At 41.0% G+C, this 13,886-nt stretch overlaps 1 protein-coding gene across 1 annotated transcript in view; it reads right to left on the bottom strand.

Annotated features, from left to right (window-relative positions):
- LOC6550466 (midnolin homolog) overlaps nucleotides 1-13,886 on the bottom strand; it is an 83,476-nt gene that overhangs the window by 63,480 nt on the left and 6,110 nt on the right. Inside the window, exon 2 of the mRNA XM_001977692.3 lies at nucleotides 13,478-13,638. The gene's annotated coding sequence lies outside the window, so the exon portion shown is untranslated. The remainder of the gene's footprint in view (nucleotides 1-13,477; nucleotides 13,639-13,886) is intronic.

Here is a 13,886-nt window from a genome sequence, read left to right as displayed (position 1 = left end):
TAAACGAAATAAAGACAGCTTTCATTATAATTCAAGAATATCTTTAAAGTAAACATATTGTATTCGAAAATAAACAATGAGTGCATCGATCAGACGATGAATGATTAACAAGAATGACATGATATTGCATGGGAACTACCGATTTAAAATTCGGCTGAAAGTCTTTCTATATTTTATAAATTTAAATATCTATATATGTACGTTGTAGACCTCAGAAGTTCAAAATGAAATCTCTGAGCTGCCTCCGAGTGGCCGAGTTGCCTTTAGACAGAGAGCTGGGAAAAGTCCTGAAACTCATTTCCTATGCTCCTTCAGGAGCAGTTCCCTTCGCCTCTTGTCCACTGCTCGCTTTTCCTTTTCCCCAGGCATCCTTCTCCTGCTTTAGGACACTGCCACGCCCCTTGTCCCCTATGACTGGCCCTCGTCCTTTTGTTGGTATGGACCATCATCCATTTATGATTTAGTCCCTTACTTCGTTCCCTTCGCCGTTCATATATCTCCGTCTCGCTTAGGTTGGTTGCATTTTTATTGCCAACTTTGTTGTTGCACAGTCAACACCTACTCCCTTTTACAGAGGCGTAGGCGAAACTCGCAACAGGGGGTTTACAAAATAAAATACGTTGATTAACCTAAATAACTGTTAGCTGGCCAGATAAGTAGTCACTTCATACGCCAGGTTCAAACCACTTCGCTTTAGGGATTGGAAACTTATGAAACAGAGAATTACACATGTCTGATTTCTTTGGATTTATATTTTGCAAATTCCCAAGTATGTCTTGATTTTTAAAAACTTACCCCTGTCCTACGCCCCTGTAGCTAAAACAAGAAGAAAACCCTTTTATTTATTTTTAGCCCAGTGGAAGTTGCTTTTCCCTTTTATAGAATTTTGTATTTTTTCTTGCCATTTAATTTTTTTTTTTTCTGCCTTTCACTTCGCACTCTTTTTGAGTGCAAAATGTAAATTTTGATGTCACTGGGAAATTCTGCTACTGCTGCTTCTTCTTTTTTCTCTATAGGCCATTGACGAGGACACTGTCCAGCATGGTTAAGTTCGTTGGTCCTTGCACCACCACAGGATCTGGGATTCCCCTGCACTTTCTCTTCCACAATTTCATGCTTGACTCGAGTGTGAACTTCCGCTTTTCGCCATTTTGTTCCTTTTTTATGCTTCCATCAGTTGACTTCTTCGACGCTCTTTCCTGGTTTTCCCTGCAGTTTTCCCCATTTTTTGCAGTAGTTTTTTTTTTTTTTGTTGTTAATATTTTTGTTGCCCTGAGTCCATTGGAAAAATATTTATTTGGACAATTTTTCATTGGATTGTTGAAGAAGTTTGTTGCCTTCTTTTTCATCCTCGTGCCCCTCCTGCTTGTTTATTCGACTACGCCACGCCCACGCCCACGCCCACGCCAACGCCACTGCCGCCCATTACTCTCACTGTCCAATTTTCTCGCTGTGTAAATTTGCATGCAGCTGGCGCACAATTTTAACACTTCTTGTGCAAATTTGATGCAGTTCCTTCCATAGTTAATACATAATACATACATAGGTATGTTTGCAAGTACATACTCGTACAGTAGTTGCGAAATTGGAAGGTTGAAACAGCGAAATTTTGATTTGCAGTTCGATTCTACAGATATTTAATTGTAGTGGTTGCATTTTCAAGCTTTTAGCTTTTGAAGAATTATTATTATTTTTATAATATAATATATTATATTTGGAATCTCTACTTCTTGGGCAGTTTGGGGTTTGGGTGGCAGCTCAAGTGGCTTGGGTGGGTCGACGATTTTGGCCACAATTAAACTTTACGACTGCAATTTTCAGGGAATTTTTTTCGCCGCCTCGCCATCTTGCATGCAACTTGCTCGTTTTGTTTGGGAAAAGTTTTGTAAAATTTAAAGCGTTTGTTTGGGGATATATATGTATGTAAAGTATGTATATATATTTTCTTTTTATATTCAGCAAGCCAAGAACTTGCGGGAACATTTTCGCCGCGCCCCCCAAAGCCGCCGCTTTTCGGGTTGTAAAAATGAACCTCTGGCGGCGACGTAGTCAACAAAAACCCAGCAGGTTGGTGGAAGGGTTCTGGTTCTGGTTCTGTTTCTGGCGATGGCGATGGCGATGGTTCTGGCGATGGTGATGGAGATCCAAGACAAAGGGATGAGCTGCGAGACAAACGGATGGAAAGTCTCTAAGTGAGTTCCCTTCGCGGAACGGGGACTTTGACGCCCTAATGGAATGCGGAAGAGTGAATGGCCACGTGATTGCGGAACGGAGTGGATCTGCTGATGCTGAAGGAATGGGAAAGAGTCCATCAAAAAGTGGCACTATTTAGGAGGGTTTTCCTTCGGGCAACCAGCAACCAAGCCGCTTAAATCTGCACAAATTAATGAGCAACGGAAAATGTAAGTACAATATTTATTGCTGAAAATACATTTGATGTGTGCAGCGCAAAATGAATGTTTTTAAATTCCACATCTTTAGGATCTTTAAGAGCAACCCGCTTTGTCCGCCAATCCACATTTCTGTGCTTCCACATCCGCAGTTGGTCGCGCAAAAAAGGATTGACATCTAATCCAAATTGATTGAATCATTTGCAACATCCGATTCCAGTTCCTTTTTTCTGCATCCGCCTCCGATTTCTCTTCTTTTTTTTTCGTTAACTGACGATGGAAGGAGTGTCGCTTATGTTTCTTTCTAACCCTTTTCCGGAACAACTTCTTTTTGCTTTTTGCCTTGCCTTTTCGACACCCGAAGCTTAATTAGACCACAAAGTTGAAGCGAACTTTTTCGCAAAAAGATAGTGTGAGATAGTGTCATACACACAGACAAAAAATATACTTGAAACTACACAGTATCCAGTCCATAGATGTACCAATTTATGTTGAGGTTTCCAGGAAAATGGATTTTTACTGGTAGTTTTCACACTTTCTTCCTGCCTAGGATCTTGATACTAACTATTAGGCATGAAATAATGTCATATATTATGTTAATTATGTTAATTTGATCAATTGTTCCGGGTGCAGGATGATAGTACCGCCTCCATCTCATTGATATTTGATTGCAGGGCCATGTGGCCCGTGAGACAATGAGACTTTTGTCGATAGACCGTTAAAGGTTCTGCCTGGGACTTGTTCCTTTTCCGCCCTCCTTTCTCCATACCCTGCATTCTTTCTCTGCATTCTTTTCTTCTCCGGCGGCCTCCAGACATTTGATGTTCGGTTTCGGGCCTGCGGGAGGTGAGGAGGCGGAGGAGGATGGGCGCTGGTTGAGGAGACGGAGGAATAGAAGGAAGCTGCGCGGTTCCAGCCTCAAATTTCAATGAGCATTGAGCCACTTAAGCGGTGAGCAAAGGTCGTTCGCCGTGGGTTACTGTCATTCGATATTTACCCAAAAGTAGCTCAGGTAGTCCTGAATCCGGGTTTCTCTGGGCCCCGGCCACTGATGTGAGGGAGGCAGAAGATAAACGCACAGATAGATATGTTTTATGTATGCCTACACCGGGAGAAATCAAATGACGCTTAACTAACTAACCAAACTAACTAAATATTTTGGGTATTCATTCCGTTTCTGTCATTATTTTTTTTCTTGAAATACAAGTTTTTTTTCAGAATTATACCTTTTAGCTTTATATTCTCACATATACTAATTTTAATAATATAATACTTATAGTAATAAATGTCAAAACAAAAGAAATATATTTGCCTCGGCCTTTGCCTAGTTTTTCCAAGTGTAGAGGCGGTTAATGAAGCATTAAGAATGTTTTAAGGAAAAATCAGGCAAAAGGGAGAAATTCAGAGAAAGAGAGAGTGAGTGAGTCGGAGAAACGGGAAAAGAGAGTTACTTTGTCTCTGGGCCTCGCCTAGAAGCGGAAATTGCGCTAAGTGCCCCGACACGCAAAATAAACATTGCCCACATTTGCCACTCTCAATTCTCAAATTCTCCTGCTCGCCCCTTTCTCACTTTCATAATCCCCATCTAATTCCCGTCTTCTCCTAGTGGTATATATAATTTTTGTTATATAACAAAAAAATTGAACCTTTTTTATGTTTTTGCGGGTGCAACACACTCTCAAGTAGTCGAAGTGAGTCAGTGCAGTTGGCAGAGGGTTTCCCACTGTGTTCCCCCATTTTGGTGTTTTTTTATTATTATTTTTATTTTTTTATTTTCTTTTTTTTTTTTTGTTTACTAGGGGGTAGGGTTGCCCAGTGTCGGGCAATAACCCCTTGTTGAAGGGGGCGAATAAAAAAGCAACAGCAAAAACAACAGCAAAATTGTAGCCCCATCAAACCTTCCAGGGGTGCAAAAAATTATTGTCCAAAGGAAGATGCATTTAAATGGTTTCCATGCTCTTTAATGAAAATTATACAATCTTTAAGCCTTGTTATTCAGAAAAATATAAAATATACAGAACTTCAATATATATAAAATGAACGCAACATTTTCCTAAAGTTATCTTGCTTTATAGAAGCCCAATCTAAATTCCTTGAACGGTTACGAAACGGTGAAGTATCGGTTATAAATCGGTTAGGAGCAGTTTCGAAGCCGCATCCTTGGTCCAACTCTACAGTTCCCGCGGGAAAAGTAATGTCGAACCGCAGCAATCGGGGAAAAACAGTCATAAAGTTACCCGAAAAAAGAAATCGGGCCAACAACCGCAGTTGGTTTCCCTAGTTCCCAACTGTTTCCTCATCTTTTTGTCGCCGCGGCAGTAGTAGTTCTCCCCCATTTTGGTAGTTTCTGAAACTCCCCTTCATTTTTTCCCATTTTGCTCCCTGCCAAAAAGGGGAGCTCGAGTCCAAAGTCCCGGCGCGGCTTTGATTGAGAGTACCCAGTCACAAAAGGCACTCCCGGCTAAAAGGGAAGTTGTGGGAACGGGATTGCTAGCGGGAATGGGAACGGGAACGGGAACGGGAACTGTGACTGTCACTGTGACTCGCAGTGCGGCTGTGGCTCAAGTCATTAGGCTCGCCTTCGCCCCACCTCGCTGCTCATTCAATGCCACCCCTTTGGCTTTTGTTTGACAATTTCTGCGAGGGTTCCTCGAAGAAGAAAAGGGCTCCACAGCCCCAACCCTGAAATGAAACACAGTCATTGTGTCTTTGCCTGGCCAAAAACTGGCATACCCAAATGGGCAGGAGGAAATCAGTGAAAGGCTTGACTCTTCAGGCTTTAAGTCGCAAATCTAGGCAGGTTTTAAGATCCTCTGGTCCCAATCTATTTTAACCGATCGGTTATACTAGGATAATCAGAAGGTTAATCACTGCGTGATTTCGTTTAAAGAGAAAACACGTACGTCCATTTCCAAATCAACCTTTAAATATTGTCGGAGCGCCAACTAGGATTAGCTAAGATTCCTAAAGTATCATTTTCTCTTCCTTCTTTCCCAAAAGGTCTAAAGCAGGACCTTTTCCTTTTGATATCTACCTCTCGTTTTTATTCCGCTCTTTTTGCTGAGCGTTCCAAGCACTGAAAGCGAGCCGAAAGTCAAGTCAAGAAGGGAATTACATACAAAATATTTTATAATAAATTCCAAAATGGCAAAAGGAGCAGGCACTTGCACACACATGCAAATAGGGTGAATGGCGAATGGCGAGGAGCCGGGAAAATAAAGTATTGCTGAAAAACTAGTTTGCAAGCCCACTCCCCACTCCCCACCCCCCTGGATTTTCCCCCTCATGTGTAGCAGGAATTATGATGACATACAAGAGCAGGGGCGGCGGGTAATGTTGGGGATTGTTGGATTGCATGGCGCTATGTTTTGCCAACTTGTCTACTTAATCCTTACGTGAGGGAGTGGCTACAAAAAAAAGAAGAAATAAAAACATAAAAATACATACACAACATGGGGAATAGGGCAAAATGTATAGTATATAAAAAAATTCGTATTTTTATATACATATATACATATATTGTTTGTGGGGCGAGGGTCATTCATTTTAATATGCCAACGCCGGCCACGCATGGGCGGCAGGGGTGCGGTGGGCGTGGCAGGGCGATTGCAATTGGCCCCCACCCGAACCACACTCAAACGTAGTGGCGGCAACCCTAAGCGGCGTCTCTGATTATATGCATAAATTAATTAGAAAAACGTTTTGCCTTCAGCAGCGTAGGAGTGTGTGTGCACACTTTTCGAAATTTGTAAAACAAATAAAAATGTGCATATGCGATTCAATATGAAGCAAGCTTCCCAAAATTATTGTTAACACATAACCATGGCAACTCTATTGAAAAACAACTATTACTTAGCCGCCGAAATGTAATTGTGATATGATTGTAAAGTTGGTCGGGAATTTTCCAAGTGTGTGGCGGTATCCAAAGTGCGTATCCAGCCAGGGGCGGTGTGCTGGTGGCGATGGCGAGGGGGGTAAGGGCTGCGGGGCGGGGGCGTGGCACGCACATGAGGTTCGCCAAGGTAAACTTTTTTAATTATGAAAATTAAGTGCAGCGACGACGGCTGCAGCATAAGAACGGCAAAGAGATGAAGAAGCGACACCAACTGGGGGGATGCATTCCACACGAGTGGCGAAAGGGGTGCGGCGGTCTGTGGAGAGGGGGAAGGGGGGTTGCCGCACGGGGGAGTCAACTTTATGCGAGTGTCGCTGGCAAGCAGATGGCTGCATTAATTGGATCTGCAGATTTTTGCAATAATACCAAAGGAAAACTGAAGAAAAAGTGGAGCTTGAATAATATCGAAGAGTTACATTAAAACGTACGCACTTCCAGAACTTGCTTTTAATAAATCGTATTCAAAATAAGATTTGAAAAAACCAAAACTATCAATTTACTTTGCAATTTAAATGCACCTTTAATAAATCATAATAAAAGTGACTTAAAATCCTGATTTAAAAGTAAGGAAACTCAAGAGGCTTATTTACTTGATGATTATGAATGAAATTAAAATGAAGGCGCATAATGCACGATTTTTAAAGAGGATAAATAAAATGTCCCAGTATATTTATGACCAAATTAACAGTGGACGCTCTAAAAATATTGAAAATGACTTTATGGCTCGTATTCCGATTCAGTAGTCATTCCTACAACAGTTCGTATTCATTAGCATATATTCTTTAATCTTTTTTCCAAATATTTATGTTTTATTATTGGACGCGAGGGCAAAAGCATGATTTATGTTCCGAGGACTCGTTTTTTATTTCATTACTTTAGCGTTCCTGGAATGTCATTCTATCCGCTGCTGTCCTCCGTGAAGTCGGATCCCTGCTGAAACGAGCGCTTTGGCTCTTGGCTTAGCTTCCAGGAAAACTAATTTCGCCAGGAGGGCCTAGAACCCAGGAAACCAGTCCGAGTTCGAGTCTTAACTTTGGAACTGTGGCGGAGATTACCGCGCCAGTGGTAATTCATTTGGGCCATTACCTGCGCGGATTTAACTGTTTTTCGCTTGACTCGAACGTGGTCTTAACACACCGCCACCACCACCGCCACCGCCACTGGCCACTCCCATTCCCATTCCCATTCAATTTTGGGCAAAAAACAAAAAACAAAAAAATCACCTGAGAAAAGCACTTAACATTCCACAATCCTCGGCAATGATTGCCCCTTTGAAAAAATCAGCGTCAAACGCTTAACGCATGCGCAACAAAAGGCTGTCTCCCCCTCGAAAGCCCCCCGAATAACCCGTGACTTCTACGCCTCTGCTCCGAGAATCGGAATCGGATCGTTGCGCAAAAATAGCTTTTTAAAACGCTGTAACTCATTTCGAGATTGTGTTGCTTGTGCTGCCTTTACTTTTTGCTTTTTGCTAAGCCTAATTAACTGTTAAATGAGCATTTTGTCCCGAGTGTGTAGGTGTGTGTGTGTTTTAGCCACCTATTCCTGAAATGTTTTAAATCTACCTTTGATATTCTGCTGTCTACATCTACATCTCGATTTGTAAAAAAAATTGTTTGGTGTCGTTATGCGGGTAATTTTTAAATGGCAGTTAAACTAAATTCGTAGTTCACTAACAACTCAAGTCATTTATTTATTAAGCAGATAAACAAAAACTTTTGTGATAAAACACTTTGTTGATCACTATGAATTCAATCAAGTCGAATAAAATAGAGATAACAAATTGCGGGAAATATCTCCATTCAATCGTTATATTCTTGCAGTGTACTTCCCAAACTCCTTTTGCTTCTTTGAGACACTTTCACTTGCCACACAAATGGAATTGTATCATTAGTCGCGCGCGCGTTTTGCACGCGTTTTGCTGGCGTTTCGCAAGCGGTTACATTTCGCTCTGCGTTTTTTGCCTTCTGCCAATCGAAAGCGTATTTTCCTGCACCTAAAGTTGTTGTTGTTCCTATTTTTTCTGCTGTTACTGTGAAACCGGAAATTTTTGTCATTAGCTGGGAAATTTTATGTTCGCTTCGTTTCATTTTCGGCGATTTTTCCCCATCCGCTTTTCCGCGTCTGTTTCGAGGATTTGTAAAGCGTTTTCCTGACCTTATCCTCCGAATGGACTCCGGAAAAGAGGAAAGTCGCTTAGGACTATAGTTGGAATTCCTAAGGTTGGGAGTAGCTTAGCTACCCTCTAAATTATGAGTCATCCAATTATTTGTTGTATTAATAGCTTGAGACAAAACTTTTTACTAATATATGGACTAATATGAATCTGCTGTTCAATATATAATTTAATAAATATATCGGTACAACATATTTGTGGAAAATAATTAATTGTTTTAGGCAATTTTGTAAGCTTGAATACTGAACCTAAAACCTTGTTAGGGTTCTAGAATGTTTTTAAAAAATGTTTCTAATTACAGGGTACTTCCATACTACATTTACAATGTGCGACAGTTTTTTCTGTCTTTATATCATTTTTCTTTTGGCAGTTTTCGGGCTTTTCCACATTTTTTTTTTGTTCGCCTCACAATTTTTATCGAGCTATGCGAATTTTCGCTAGTCGCCTTCGTCCTGGGCAGCTGCCACGCCCCCGTCCAAGCCCACCGCCCCTCGTTTCTGGCTGTTGCTTTATCATTTTTCTTCGTCTGGTTTCCCCCCTTCACCGCCCCGCTCCACTTCTGTTGCCATATCTCTCGCTTTATATTTGGCCAAGCTTAGTTTTTGGGTTCGAAGGCGACTTGCACTGCCAGCGACATATATATATTCAACCGAAAAAACTCTTTTAAAAAAGAAAAAATAGAGGAAATGGGTGGGAGGGGGGAGGGGGCGTTGCGCAATACATTCGCATTTTGTATCATTCGGAGTGTGTGTGTGTGAGGGGACAAATGATAAATGAATTTGTGATAAATGAAGCATGTGGCCAAAAGTTGAAAATACTTTTTACACACAGTTTTGGAATCCGTTTGGTCGAAGGGCAGCGGAAGGGGGAGGGAAAATCGGGGGTTGCCAGTGGCCAAAAGTCTATCGAATTATGAATGGAAAGGCGCTTATTGTCAGTTCAAAACTCACAAGTCCGACAGTTTTGGACAAAGACCCGCTTCATTAACATTGGCTTTTCACCAACCACCCACCTCTCTTTTACCTGTTTTCCAACCCACTTTTCGCAAAGCACCTCCCACTATTGCTGGCCTTTATTTTGTTATGCAAACTTTTCTGGCACTTTTCAACTAATGAAAGAGCAGATCTTTGGGTTCTGCAGCTGATAGGCATGATTTGCTGATCGATTTGTGAGCAGGGCACTTTGTGGGAAAACGGAAAATAATAATATTCTGTTAATTTGATGCAGGCCAAATGTGAATAAGCAATTAAGATGTAGGCTGTTTAAAATGTCCGTTGCTTAGGCAATTTACTTGAATGTATCTATCTATCTACCTACTGTGCTATCTATCATATTACTTAGTTTGTTCGCATAAATATCTCTACCATTTGGTTCAGTTTGTTCGCATAAATACTGAGCATTGATTACAAGTCTCAGGGCTTTTTCTTCAGTGATATTTCCACTCCAGTTCCAGCTTCCTCCTCGTTTTCGTTGGGAAAGTAGCCAAACAAGTGAATCATGGAAGGAGGAGCACAAGGTGTGGGAGTGGAAATGGGGCAGTGTGAGTGGGGAACCAGAAGTGGAGCGATTACTTGTGAATAGTTTAACAGCTGTTCCAAGTGACTGTGCAATGGGGGAAGTAGCAGATGGGAGGGGGGCGCTCGAAAAAGTGGGAGGATGCAGTAAAATAAATGGTCAAGTAATTGGGAATCGAGATTGGTTCTGGGATTAAGTTGAAAATGAGTGGCTATTTTTCACACCGCCTTAATGTTGCTTCGGAGCTGCTTGAAAATGCATTCTCATGGCAAGACTCGGGAATAGAACTAAGCAAAGTGCAACGTGTGTATACAGAATATTCTTATTAAGTCTAAATAACACTCATTATTAAATTTACCAAATGTATCTATAGCATAATAACTATATGTATCTATAGCTTACGTTCGCAACCCACACAATAGTTTCATCTTGCCAAATGTGTTTCTCTTCCCCGGAAATACACATTTTTCCTGGCGATTTTCCAGAAAACTTCCCACTTGATCCATGTTGAGTCCACAACACCTCCATCCAACACCATCCCGTTCCCGATCACCAGACTCTTTTCGAGTCCAGAATGACTAGACGGGGGTCTCGAGGTGCCCATTGTTTTGATGGTCAGCTTGTGTTGCCATGTAAATCAATGCATTATTTTCCCACGTCGTTTTAACAAAAAAGCCAAAACTCATTTATCAGAGGCGGCATTTCGAAAACAAAAATAAAACAAAAACAGCGGCCCACACACAACAACAACAACCATAATAACAAAAAAAAAAAAAATAAAAAAAAACAGCAAAGCAAGAACAACAATATCGAACAAGAAATGAGCAGCATCATCATTTATATAACCCATAACCATTGCCCATATAAGTCGGCATTCGGAATTGTGTGTGGTGCCTGCGTAAACAATCGTATGCTGATGATTATATAGTGTGATGGCTATTATCGCATCAAATCGAATTCAATCTAAATAAAACCCAGAGTTGGGTATAAAACTAAGAGGCTGGTGGATGAAGGTCTGAGTATAGGCAATATCTTGATTAATACAATCCTTTCGGAATCTTTTGGCTATTCAATTTGTGCATTTTATTGATATTGGTATAACCCTTAGCATAGCAGCAGTGTAATTAGTTTTCCCGACCAACTGCCAGCCACTCCCCTAAGTTTGTGGTATTTCCCAAGTTGTCCATTCGAATATTTTGATTTGCTTGCCTTTATGGTGGACAGCAAACATTTAATTTATGGCCAACATTTAATTGCGAAAACCCGGCTTTCCAGGGCGTTATCCAAAGCATAAATACGCACGCACACCCATCTATCTGGGTGCACATACATATATTCTCCTCTACATATATATATTTCAAATAATGACCACAAAACTGTCATTAGACACGGCGCATAAACAGTTGAAACAACAATATGGCCGGGAAAAACAAAACACAGAAACGAAAAAAATAAAAAACAACGAAAATTAAAGTGGATGGCAAACAGAGCGCATCGATGGCATTGAATAATAATATATCACCGCTTTGCCAACTCCTTGAGAGCAATATATACCATGCCATACAGCCATATAGCCATATAGCCAAACAGGCATAAAGCCATATACATAGAGATAGCCCCATCCATATCCATACAATCCTCCGGTGCTTCTGCTTCTTCCTGCTCGTCGCCGCTGTTTGTTCATAATTTGTTTGTATGGAGTGTTTGTTGGCCTGCCGGGGTTTGCCTTTTATTTTTTGAGCAGTGAGCTCTGTGCATATTCCATTGGTTTAATTGATTCCAAACAAAAAAGAACAAAAAAAAAGGAAGAGGAGAGAAAAAATTCAAATCACGAAAGTGTTAAGAAATCGAGCGAACGAAGCCAGAAGACTCTTGGAATCGTAACCCTTCCCGCCATCTCTTTCTCCCTGCCTGCCCAGCAATCTACACCAGCCCTCTGTCTCTTTCTGTTTAAACAGGTTCGGTTCTGTCAGCGAACTGTGAAGAATTCTTTTTTTCGTGCACCGCAAAAAAGAATTGCATTCATTGATTAGGCAAATAATAAACCATTGTTTGTTTTCTGCAATGTTGAATATATTTTTCATTTGATCTCTCGTTGTTTTATGTTATTATATCAATATCATTATGCTGCCACTATTATTTTACATATATAAAAGGATGTCCAAGTGTACTCCAAGTTTCTGCGAGTGTACCAGTTTGGTTTTTGTTTTTTCCTCTTTTTTTTTTTGAACCTGCGTGCCCAAGAGTCAACATTCCTACTCCCTAAATCGCTCCCTCTCGCTCTGACTCTGTTTAAAGTGGAAACCTGTTTTCTCAATAATAAAAACTAATTTATTTACTAGTTGTAGGTACAAAGAACAACAACAACGACAGCGAGAAAACGGCTGAGAAATACACGCCGAAAACCAAGGGGACAAAATGAAAGAGCGAAGGGGAATGAAGGAAGAAAAGGTTTTCGAGCGACGGGGAAAAAACTGCGTGTGTGGCTAATCAGAATCAAATTGATTTAAATTTGAATGGTTCGACGGGTAAAGTGCGAGGAATCCAAAAATCGAGAGAAAAAAACCAAAAGAGAAAAAACACACAACAAAAACAGGTGAGAAAAGAAGCGATAAGTTGTTCCCGACTTAAGTGTAGTTTACTCTGCCCTCCGCTGTTTATCTGTAATTTCTGATTTCTTGACCATTTGGAATTTTGATCCCTTTTTTATCGGGTGCCTCTTTGAAAGTCACGCAAAAGTTCGTTCAGGCGTAAGAAATATGCATAGCATACATGAATTTTCAGTGATATATTTTGGGTATTTTAAATTGATTCAACACCTTTTTTTTCCCCCGCTCTGATGCAAATTACAATCAACTCCAAACTGTTGGAGTTTCCCCTCTAACTAGACAAACAGCGAGGAATCACAGGTGAGCGCTAATTGTAGTGGCAAATATTTGTCGATCGAGTTGTGCAGGAAAGAGAAGACCCGAAAATGAAAACCCAGATGGAGGGAAATTTTCAAAGAGTTTGCAGCTGCAATTGTTGTTTTTCCTCCTGTTTGTTGTTTGTTGGAAAATTGCAGGCAGCGAAAAGTATTTAAAGGTAGAAAACTGAAACTGAAGCTAAAGCCAAAGCCGAAGCTGGGCAAAGAACAATACCCGAAATACGAAGAAAGTATCTTAAAGATAGCAAACTGCACGAAAGCCAAACAAAAGCAGCGGAAGTAATCGGATGGCGGAGGGGTATGGGTATAAGATATAAGGTGGCTGGTGCAAAGTATCTACAAGTCGAAAGCGCAAAGTTTTGCGCTCACTTTTGACACAGTCGACAAGACAAGATACAGCACGGCCCGAAAAAGATACAGAGATACGGATGAGTCACAGGATAGTAGTAGTCGGATGGTCAACAGTGGACACTGGCTAAATAATAAATAGAGTGGACGGGCGCTGAGTACTAGTTCCCCCGGTTGACAACAGGTGGCTTCACTCCACCTCCACCTCCACTTCCACCTCCACTTACCTGTCTGTTTATGCCTTACGCTCTCCAGTTGTTGTTCTTCTGCTCGCCGATGTTGGCGTTCAATTACACGGACCTTCTACTTTTGTTTTTCCACCTGGTCCTGCAGTCCCGAAAGACGGACTCTGTGCATCCAGCAGATGCCCCAAGTTACCAAATTTATGCTGCAAGAAGATAGCAGGAGTGAGTGGTGGGCCATTGCAAATTTCGAATTATAAACAATAACAAGCGGGCAGAAATTGGTAAACACTTTTTCGGTTTTCTTTTCAGAAAACTTTCTGATTTCACAATGCACAAAACGCACACTTGAATTTAATTGAACTCTTTTCATGCCCTTAAGCAACTAAGTGTAATATATTCCACACTTAATTGGAATCAAATCAAATTTCGAATTAAATTGCTTTGAAAACTA

This window comes from Drosophila erecta, unplaced genomic scaffold (assembly GCF_003286155.1).
Source record: "Drosophila erecta strain 14021-0224.00,06,07 unplaced genomic scaffold, DereRS2 tig00000126-arrow-pilon, whole genome shotgun sequence".
In the NCBI taxonomy this organism is placed as follows: domain Eukaryota; kingdom Metazoa; phylum Arthropoda; class Insecta; order Diptera; family Drosophilidae; genus Drosophila; species Drosophila erecta.
This window is presented reverse-complemented; position numbering and strand designations above follow the sequence as displayed.